The sequence below is a fragment of the Tursiops truncatus genome, chromosome X (genome assembly GCF_011762595.2).
Source record: "Tursiops truncatus isolate mTurTru1 chromosome X, mTurTru1.mat.Y, whole genome shotgun sequence".
Taxonomy (NCBI): Eukaryota; Metazoa; Chordata; class Mammalia; order Artiodactyla; family Delphinidae; genus Tursiops; species Tursiops truncatus.
In genome coordinates, this window is record NC_047055.1 from 69,136,417 (window position 1) to 69,147,217 (window position 10,801).

Sequence of the window (10,801 nt, forward strand, 5' to 3'; positions counted from 1 at the left end):
AGACCTAACAAAGGACACTCCAATTTACTTAAAAGTACTATTTAACAGGTTTGGTAGTAATCACTTTCACTTATGATCTCATTTTAAATGTGATCCTCAAGCCATCTTGGTGAGGTAGGTGGTATCCCTCCTGTTTCACGAGAAAGAAACAGGGACCTCACTACTACATACTGGCTGTTAGTAACTCTTCACAGATTAGGCATCACGGAGTGAAAGGTTTGTCAGAGCAAAAGGTAACTTAGAGATGATCTAACTCAACCCTCTCATTTTACTGATAAAGAAAATAACCCCGGATAGCTGAAGTGACTTTGCCAAGGTCTCACAGGGGTTAGGGTTAGCAGCTGGACCTGAACTCTGATGTCCCACCTCAGTCAGGGACCTCTCTGCTCTGCTTTGATGCCTCTTGCTTGTTCCTCTCACTACCACATATAGAGAGGACATGTAATCATCAGTCATAAAGTTGTTCAACTCAAAAGAGCTAGTTTCAAGTGTTCTTTAAATCATGTTCCACAATTACCCACCATACCACCTTCTGACCCCCATCAACTCCATGAATTTTGTCTACCCTGGGTGGTCTTGTGCGCAGCTCTTGGTCCTTTTAGCCCTTAGCCTTGTATATGCCCTGAAAACTGTGGGACTTTTACACTTGGCAAAGGAAAATTTACCAAGGAACAGAACATGCTCTTTTTCTCATTTTAACTTGACTCCATTGTTCATCAAATACATTTTTCTTTCTATGAAGTATAACTGAACAGTTTCTGACAGGATTTAACATTGAAACCAGTAATATAACGATCTCTCTTTGTCCCTGTACCCTGACGTTGTGTCAAATAAGGTAAATACAGATGGCTAAAAGCATGACCACATTATTAGATAATTCCTCAGGTTAGCTCTTTGCATCCATGCATGTTGTAGACAACAGAATCAACAAGAACAATGGGGATCAGGAAGCAAAGGAAGGGGAAATGCAAATATAAATCTGTGCTTCTGACGGGCACCAGTTCTTGCTACACCAGAGGGCTGGAGTCTGGATTCCAGAGTGTGAGGTGAGTATCACACACTACCTCATTTCCTGGGCACTCCCCTGGTTTGCATCTCAAGTAAACACTTCCTTATTGCTCTCACTTAATTGCTTCTATATTGATCTAAGAAAGTGGGATGATTTTTCATTCAGAACTGTATAGTTTGATTGTATTTATGATGCATAACATGAGCTAAGTGTTTTACCAAGCAAATGAGACAGTAAGTAGATGCAACAGACATTGGTTTATGGTAAATTCACACCCACTTCACGTCTTGGGTGAACTGTTGCAAGAGTCTCTTAACCAGTTTCCCTGCTTCCTCCCACCTCCATAGCATCATCTCAGAGTGATACTTCTAGAATATAAATCTCATCATGTCACTCCCCTGCGTAAAACCTTTGAATGTTACTTTTTGAATGAAGTACCAACTCATCAGCATGGTAGGTAGACAAGTGCTTGAAAATCTGGCCCCAACCTACGAGCCTGATCTTTTCCACCTCACACTAGATTGCCTCTTCTCCAACATTTGATGATTTATTTCTCAACAAGACAGCCTGTTACTTTTCAAATATTACTCTTGTGCCTTTTCTGTGCCTCATGATCTCTTAATTGTACTTCAAGACCCAATATAGAGGCCCCATCCCCCGAAAATCATCGAGACCTTTCCAGGTAGACCTAGCCATGCCCTTCTTTCATTAGAGCACTGGTCACACTGAAATGTAGTTATCTGATCACTTATCCATGTACCTCACTGGACTGTGAGCTCTTCAAGTCAGAAGACTATGTCCTATACTTACTTATCACCTCAGTAATTAGCACAGTGCCCGGCAAAATAATGATTCTATAAAAATACTCATCAAATGAACACTTACTCTGTTTAAAGCAGTGGGCTAAGTGCTATGAGGAGTACAAAGATAGATTATTCGATATCTGCTCTTAAGAAACTTGCCCTTCATTAGAACAACTATTATCCACACTAACTTTTAGAGGTTTTACACAAATACATTTTGTGACAAACTTTGATGGCACCCAGCTGGAATTGAATTACCTCAATTGTTATTGTGTCTTTCACCTGATCACTCTTTAGCACTCCTTGAGGATTTTTACTAATTGTCCTTTCTATACATTCATTAGGCAAAGCACTACATGTGTTCCAACCAACACAAAGCCACACTTTGATGCTGTTTGATTTTTCTCTGTACTACTTTTCTGAAGCATATATATTCTCAGTTGAAACAAAATTAAATGCACACACCGATCAAAAGTTGACATAACAATCTGAGATGGGTTTGGGATACATCTGGATGACAAGACACACCAAATAGGCAATGCTGACTTATCCAGGTATTTATCATATGCATATTGTTTTTAACCTAGGAATGCATCCTATAGACACTATAGTTAACATGTTACCAGAAAGGTCTAAAATATCAAGAAAAAGAAACAGGAAGATCAAGGAAGACTGCGCAGAGAAGAGAATGTCTGAACCTGATGGGAAAATGGAACTTACTTTTAAATCCTATAAATAATTCATAAATTTTATTTGAGTCACTTTTTGGTATTTCAATAAGGTAATTATTAAAGAATATTCCATCTGGAGCAATCTGGTAACTAAATGCATGTAAAACAAATGGAGAGTCAACCCATAGATGTAATTAAATAGTATGTGAAAGATTTGAGCAGTCCAAGGCTGGTCACAAGGGGTTTTACCTTAGAGTTGGGTTCTGAGCATGGTAAGATAAAAATCACAAGGTTGATCCCAGTTGAGGGTAATAAAGATGAAAAATAAAAATGTTTTCAGAGCAGAAAACATTTCCTCCCCAAAACCCATAACCCCAGTCTAACCACGAGCAAACATCAGTCAAACTCAAATGAGGGGCATTCTACCTAACCAGTACTCCTCAAACTGTCAAGGTCATCAAAAACAATGAAAGTCTGACAACTAAATATGACATGGGATCCTGGGACAGAACAAGGATATTAGGGAAAAGCTAGTGAAATCCAAATAAAGTGTAAAGCTTAGTTAATATAGTAATTAATGGCTAATAGTAATGTACTGGTGTTGGTTTCTTAGTTGTGACAAGTGTACCACAGTGATGTAAGACGTTAACAATCAGGGAAACTGGATGAAGAGTTTACAGGAACTCTGTCATTTTTGCAACTTCTCTGTAAATCTAAAACTGTTGTAAAAAATATTTTAAGTTTGTTAAAAAGCAACTTGCCACAATTCTTATTGAAACTGGCTCAGTGATGTAATCAACTTCCAGGAGACAGCTTTGCAAGGGAGATAAATAGTAATGGACTAGCCAAAAATCACAAGTTCAAGTCCATCCTGGGACCTTAACAGTTGACTAACTTTAATACTCTATGAGGGGCTTCCCTGGTGGTGCAGTGGTTAAGAACCCGCCTGCCAATGCAGGGGACACGGGTTCAAGCCTTGGTCCGGGAAGATCCCACATGCCTTGGAGAAACTAAGCCCGTGCACCACAACTACTGAGCCTGCACTCTAGAGCCCATGCTCCACCACAAGAGAAGCCACCCCAATGAGAAGCCCACACACCACCACGAAGAGTAGCCTCCGCTTGCTGCAACTAGAGAAAACCCGTGCGCAGCAACTAAGACACAAAGCAGCCAAAAATAAATAAATAAAAATTTTTAAAAATTCTATGAGTCTCCAGTTTCCCCTACATAAAACAGGATTGGCAATATTTGTTTTGCCTACCTACTTCAAAAGAAAGGGAAAAAAGAGAAAGAAATATATGTTGAGTGTCAATTCTGTGCCTAGCAGGCAGCTTACATACCTATATCTTCTTGAATCCGCACAGGGACAGCAGACACTGTAAAGACCATTTTGCAGACTAAGGAGGCTCAAAGAGGCTAAGTAACTTGTTTAAGGTCATATTATTAGGAACTGTTAAAGTCATATTTTGTACACAGTTTCTTTATCTCCTAAGTTGTTCCCTGCTGCATTCCTTCCTCCAGGCTGCCTCCCATGGAATACAAACACAAATGCTTTGGAAACTGCCACACAACTCTACAGTCTTGCATGAACACTGCTTCCAACACAAATGTCTGAGACCCCAATTGACTGTCTAAACACAAATGTGGGAAAGGGGCTCACCACTTGTTAGTACTGAAAAAGCAGCTCCCCAGTTGGGCAAGGGGTACTTGAGCAGCCTTCCAAGGCACCATGAGTCTGTGCCTCCTGTGAGCACTCATGTTCCTCTTCCTCAATCTTTGGGAGCTGCCCTAGGGGATGCTCAGCCTGCCTTTTAGCAGCTCCACAGACTTCTTTCTGCTGCAGAGTGCTTTATATTCGGGGTGTCCAGGGCAGGAGCCAGAGAGGTGTATTGGTAATATGATGCGATAATACTGTATCAAATTCAAAACGCCACATCTACCAAAAGGAATTTAATTAAGCACAAAAGTGGGTTACTGCAATGAAATGCACATGTGTTCCTTAAAGTCATGCATGCCTTTGGGTATTTGGAAAATACCCTAAATGGATGTTATTACAGGAATCTTGTTATCAGCCAGAAAGAAGGCTTTAGATCCTAGGTATATGGTTTGAAATATGTGAGCATCTTGAAACTTTGGTGTCAATGTGTCAGTTTATCTGCATGAAATAAACTGCATTTTGTGCCCAGGCCAAGACATAATCTTCCCCCTCACTAACCAAGATACAATGGACTTTTCTAGTTTAAAGTTTCAGCTTTGCTATCAAATCCAGACCAAGCTTTCCAAAGATCTAGAGAGCTAAGAAAGTTGCTACTATTATTTTCGCATATATATATTTGGCTGTGCCAGGTCTTAGTTGCAGCATGCAGGATCTTCATTGCACATGTGGGCTCTTAGTTGTGGTATGCAGGATCTAGTTCCCTGACCAGGGATCGAACCCGGGCCCCCTGCATTGGAAGCATGGAATATTAACCACTGGACCACCAGGGAAATCCTTGTTTTCACTTTTAGTAAGAGTATTAACTGCCTTTGAATGCAAGCATTATCATAGATTCATAAAAATTCGTGAATGGTCTCATCCAGAGGGCTATTAAAGGCCATCTAACTCAATCCCTTCTTTTGTGAGGAAATTGAGGTCCAGAAGGGTAACTAGCTCAGGATGGAACAGTGAGTCACTGGCAGGCTGAGCCCATAACTCAGGCTGGTGGCACACAGCTCACAAAAATATCCTATTTGTGACTATTTGACCCATTAGATTGCTATATATGTGATCAAGCCTCTTTGAAAAGTCATACATCCAGTGGAGAACAAATAACATGAATCTAGCTGGGGAAAACATGGAATGTACACCAAATGAGGAACATTTTAATTTAAAAAGGGGGAAGAAATTATATTCTCCAAAAATATCTGTGTCATAAAAGCCAAAGAAACGCTGAGCAACTGTTTGTGATGAAAAGAGACAACTAAATGCATGCCTAGACAGGACTGTACTAGAGGAAGAAGTGCTAAAAAGGACATTATTGGGTTAATGATCATTGAAATATAGACCATAAACTGGATAAAAGTATGAGTCACAGTTAAACTTATTATGGTTGATAACTGTGCTCATAAAATAGAATATCCTAATTCCTAGGAAATGGACAGTGAAGTATTTAAGGATAAATGAACATGACATGAAACTTACTCTCAATTTGATCAGAATAAAATTTATATAGACAGGCAGATAGATAAAACAATTAAGGCAAAATGTCAACAATAGATAAACCTGTATATAGGCTGTAAGAGTATTCTTTGCTGTATTTTTATGTTTGAATTTATTCCAAATAAAAAGTTAAAGAAAACTTAAGCCATGCAAATGATTACCACCAGCACCACAAAATTATAACCACTCTTCATTCAAGAGCAAAGGAGGGCATTTTAAGAACATCTCCAAAAATATAGAGTCATGACATCCTTCATGCATATTTACTACAAAACCAAAATCTCAATAAATGAAAGCAATGAGTAGGGTCACCTCAGAAGGCCTCCCAACTTGGTGTTTATGTCTTGATCTTGGGCTGGCACTACCCCTTCTGGGACTGCTGCCATTTGCCCATTTTGTTATGATCTTTCATAGTGAGAAAAAATAAGTTTCTATTATCCTGAAAATTGCAATGAGAAAATTGATACCTACTGATTGTAGCAAAATAATTAACCCACATGTTTTCTGTTTAGAAAAACAAAAAGCTAAAGGTTACGTTTCTGGATATGAACAGGAAAATGGTCACATCAGGCCATGCTGAGGTTCTAATGAGGGAAGACAATAACCGTTTCCCTGGAGGCTTGAACAATCAGCTTTATGACTGAGCTTCATTTATAGCTATTATTTACACTGACCCAGAATAGCAATAGCAATGCCTGCTCATTCCAATGGAAAGCAAAGCCTCTTCTCTGAATTTGCCATCTGATTCTGGGCAGTACCTGTCAGCTAACTGCTTCATGAGTCTATGCCGTACTGACTGTCCACACAAAGCATGTGGCATTGGTGTTCCCCAAAGATAAAAACAAATACTGGCTGCCACTCCATATTCTTGGTACTTAGAGAATGTTCTCTGTTAACAGCAGGGTAGTTTTACTAAGTCATTCATGGATAAATTTATACCCAGTATATTTGGAGATATTGGCATGTGTTCTGTTCTGGAGAAGAAACTAGGTCCAAAGGCTGGGTCCTGCCCTCAGGAAGCTTGTAATGGTACTGGAATCGCAAAGAACACGCAAGGCAACCACAATCAGCCTCACTGGCCATGGGCCATAGAGCCCAAATGTTCTATGTACAAAAAAGAGTTGTAAATGCAGTAATCCTGGCACAGAAGGCACTAGCATAGCAATGTTTCTATCATATTGTTTAGTCATCAATGACTAGGTATGCCTAATCAAGCCAGATGTGCCATGCTCTCTTGCCTTCTGGTCTTTGTAAATTCTGTTCCTTCTGCCTAGAACATTCTCTCTCATCCCACCCTCACCATCCAATATCCACCTTGCCACCACCACACCACCTCCCTTTCTTTGGTTAATTCCTACAGCTTCTAACTTGGATGTTATCACCCTTGAAAAGCTTTCCTTGTCCCCTTCCTTCTTGGCCTGGATCCCTTCTGTGTTCTCCCATTAAATTAGCCTTTATCATGTTGCAAGGGGGACTCTAGAGTCAGACTGTTTGGGTTCAAATATTGGGTCCCTCACCTACTAGCTTTGAGGCCTAAGTCAAGTTAGTCTCATGTATAACCTCTCTGTATCTCCTATGGTTTATTATCTCATTTAAGCTCTAGCCAATTCTCTATGAGAGGTGTTGCCCTCACTTCACAGTTGAGGAAACTGAGTCTCAGGTTGCATAATTCAACCAATGTGACACAGCTGGAGAATGGAGAGCCAAAGCCAAGTCTAGAGGATATTTAAGATGTCAGTTTTAAGCATCATCAGGAACTTTCTCAGTCAAGTGGTACTAAAAGTTCTGCTACTGTCAGGGAGGTGTCTTGGCAAAAGGATTTCGGACTGCCTCTCCAGAAGAGGTCAAGCAGAAGTGCCAAGAGATTGTGAGCTGAGACCCCCACCCCTGAGACTGTCTTCCAGGGAGGGAACCTCCAGGTGACAACTATTAGAAACTGTTTGATAGCCATTAGTTTAGTGTTTATATCACATTTAGTGACATATTTCAATTTTATATTTTCATTTTCATTAGGAGTAGGGGAGAGAGACAAATTATGCTGACAGAGGGCCCTGATCACTCCTTCTTACAGGAGCCTGGAATATGTTCCCCATTTCCTAGAGAACAGAGATCATGAGAGTTACATAGAAATCCATGGGAAAGATATTCACATTTGAAATAGGAGGCAGTAAAACAAAGAGCTTAAAATCATGGATTTTGAAATCAAAGTTGACCCAGCCTCTTCATAACTGTGTGACCTTGGGAAAGAAAACTTAGGAACTCAAGTTTTCTCTAGAGTTAAGCTAAGCATTCCAAGTCAAATGGGGGTGTCAGCCAGATATCAAAGAAGGGGAAAGAGAGGACTGCAAGGATGAGGGGGTAGTGTGTATAAAGACAGTTTATCCTGTCCATCTGGTAACACTTCTAAATAGTGCGAGAAGAATCCCACTCCTGTTTATCATGATGCATCCACTTCTACGTCACAGTTGACCCAAAATCCTTCTCTGGTAAACATGTTGCTGTAATTTCATCTCAGCTGTTTGTTTAGAGGTTTTGAGTGCTAAATTTTGATTTTGAGTTAAATTATCCTTTAAAAATAGTTTCAAGATGCCTTAACTTGTGCCGTAACTAGCAGCTGCATAGCACAGGGAGATCAGCTCGGTGCTTTGTGACCACCTAGAGGGGTGGGATAGGGAGGGTGGGAGGGAGGGAGACGCAAGAGGGAAGAGATATGGGAACATATGTATAACTGATTCACTTTGTTATAAAGCAGAAACTAACACACCATTGTAAAGCAATCATACCCCAATAAAGATGTTAAAAAAATAAAAAATAAAAATAAATAAATAAATAAAAGGGAATAGCTGTTTTAGTGTTGTAAGCGTCTCTAATTAAACACTAGGATCTTCTTCAAAAGATTTTCTTCCACCAATAATATATCCCCAAAGATCTATATTTTAATCATACTCATTTTCTATACTTTCAGACTCACTGTTATTCACCACTGATGGAAGGGAATCAAATGTCTTTGTGGGTTTGATATATAATCTCATTTTCTGAAAGCTGGTTCATAAATCCTAAGGACCAGCAAATGATCAGTACATGATCAGTAATGGTAATAAAAGAGGCTGCATGAGGAAGGGAGTCTAAGGTGAGGTTTCTGGGAATGGAGTCACATGGTGGGCTTGGACCAATGGGTGAACATTACTGGGCAGGAAGTTGTCAGAGATACACCAGACAGCCCCTGGCAGGCAGAATTCAGGCTTGATTTTCATGGCATGGGCCAGGCTCCTGTATGTGACAGGAGCCTCTAGGAAGTTGGCATATTCCACTAAGCCTGTGTTAGTGCCTTTAGTAAAAGTGTCACTTGTTACTCCTGGTCAGGTGGGTGGGATGGGGTAGTTTGAGAACTACTGAGTCCATCTACCTTCCAATCTCATCAACTGAGTAAATTAAAGAAACTACATGAGTAACAAAATATTTCATTTCTTCATAATTATCCATATTTTGGCAATATGATTACAGGATATACAATTATAAAAGCATGGAAACATTTTTTAATTTTAATTTTTAATTGTAACATAGAAACAGTTTTTGATATGTAAGATGTTTTAATTATTAGGTAACTAGGCAGCATCACTGGTGTTGCCGGCACAACTCTTTTTCTATCATTAAATATATAAGCACTTGCTCAAATTTACTGTCAGTTTTCTACATAGAGTTGCCCCTGAGAGAAAAAGTCCCATCATAATCAATGTCCATAGTTTGAGGTATGTGTCAGGTGATCATTGATTTCCGTTCACACTTGAAATTATTATTCGCCTTCTCTGTCCCCAGCTTAGGAACCCTGGACTATGACTGCCTGCTTCTATGAGCTGCCACACTAAGACCTCTCCAAGAGAAGGCCATGAATGCCACATGGCCTATATTTTGAGTCAGATCCACCCAGATATAGTTTTGAATTTGACAACAATTTCCAATCATACTCACAGGACACATTTAGAGGGGGGAAAAATTAATTTTATTCATACAAATATTATTAGGTTAATAAAGTTTGTTTATAGCTTTTGTCCTCCATTGTCATGTACTTTTGGGACACAACAATTGTACTTATTGAAACAGCAAACTTAGACGCTCAAGACTATTTAATTTTTCATTATAAAAGCAGTAACAACATTGAAGGAAATTTTTTTTTAACATCTTTATTGGGGTATAATTGCTTTACAATGGTGTGTTAGTTTCTGCTTTATAACAAAGTGAATCAGTCATACATAAACATATGTTCCCATATGTCTTCCCTGTTGCGTCTCCCTCCCTCCCACCCTCCCTATCCCACCCCTCCAGGCTGTCACAAAGCACCGAGCCAATATCCCTGTGCCATGCGGCTGCTTCCCACTAGCTATCTACCTTACTGCGTTTGTTACTGTGTATATGCCCATGACTCTCTCTCACCCTGTCACAGCTCACCCTTCCCCCTCCCCATAACCTCAAGTCCGTTCTCTAAGACGTCTGCGTCTTTATTCCTGCTTTACCCCTAGGTTCTTCATGATATTTTTTTCTTAAATTCCATATATATGTGTTAGCATACGGTATTTGTCTTTTTCTTTCTGACTTACTTCACTCTGTATGACAGACTCTAGGTCTATCCACCTCATTACAAATAGCTCAATTTCGTTTCTTTTTATGGCTGAGTAATATTCCATTGTATATATGTGCCACATCTTCTTTATCCATTCATCCGATGATGGGCACTTAGGTTGTTTCCATCTCTGGGCTATTGTAAATACAGCTGCAATGAACATTTTGGTACATGACTCTTTTTGAATTTTGGTTTTCTCAGGGTATATGCCCAGTAGTGGGATTGCTGGGTCATATGGTAGTTCTATTTGTAGTTTTTTAAGGAACCTCCATACTGTTCTCCATAGTGGCTGAACCAATTCGCATTCCCACCAGCAGTGCAAGAGTGTTCCCTTTTCTCCACACCCTCTCCAGCATTTATTGTTCCTAGATTTTTTGATGATGGCCATTCTGACTGGTGTGAGATGATATCTCATTGTAGTTTTGATTTGCATTTCTCTAATGATTAATGATGTTGAGCATTCTTTCATGTGTTTGTTGGCAGTCTGTATATCTCTTGGGA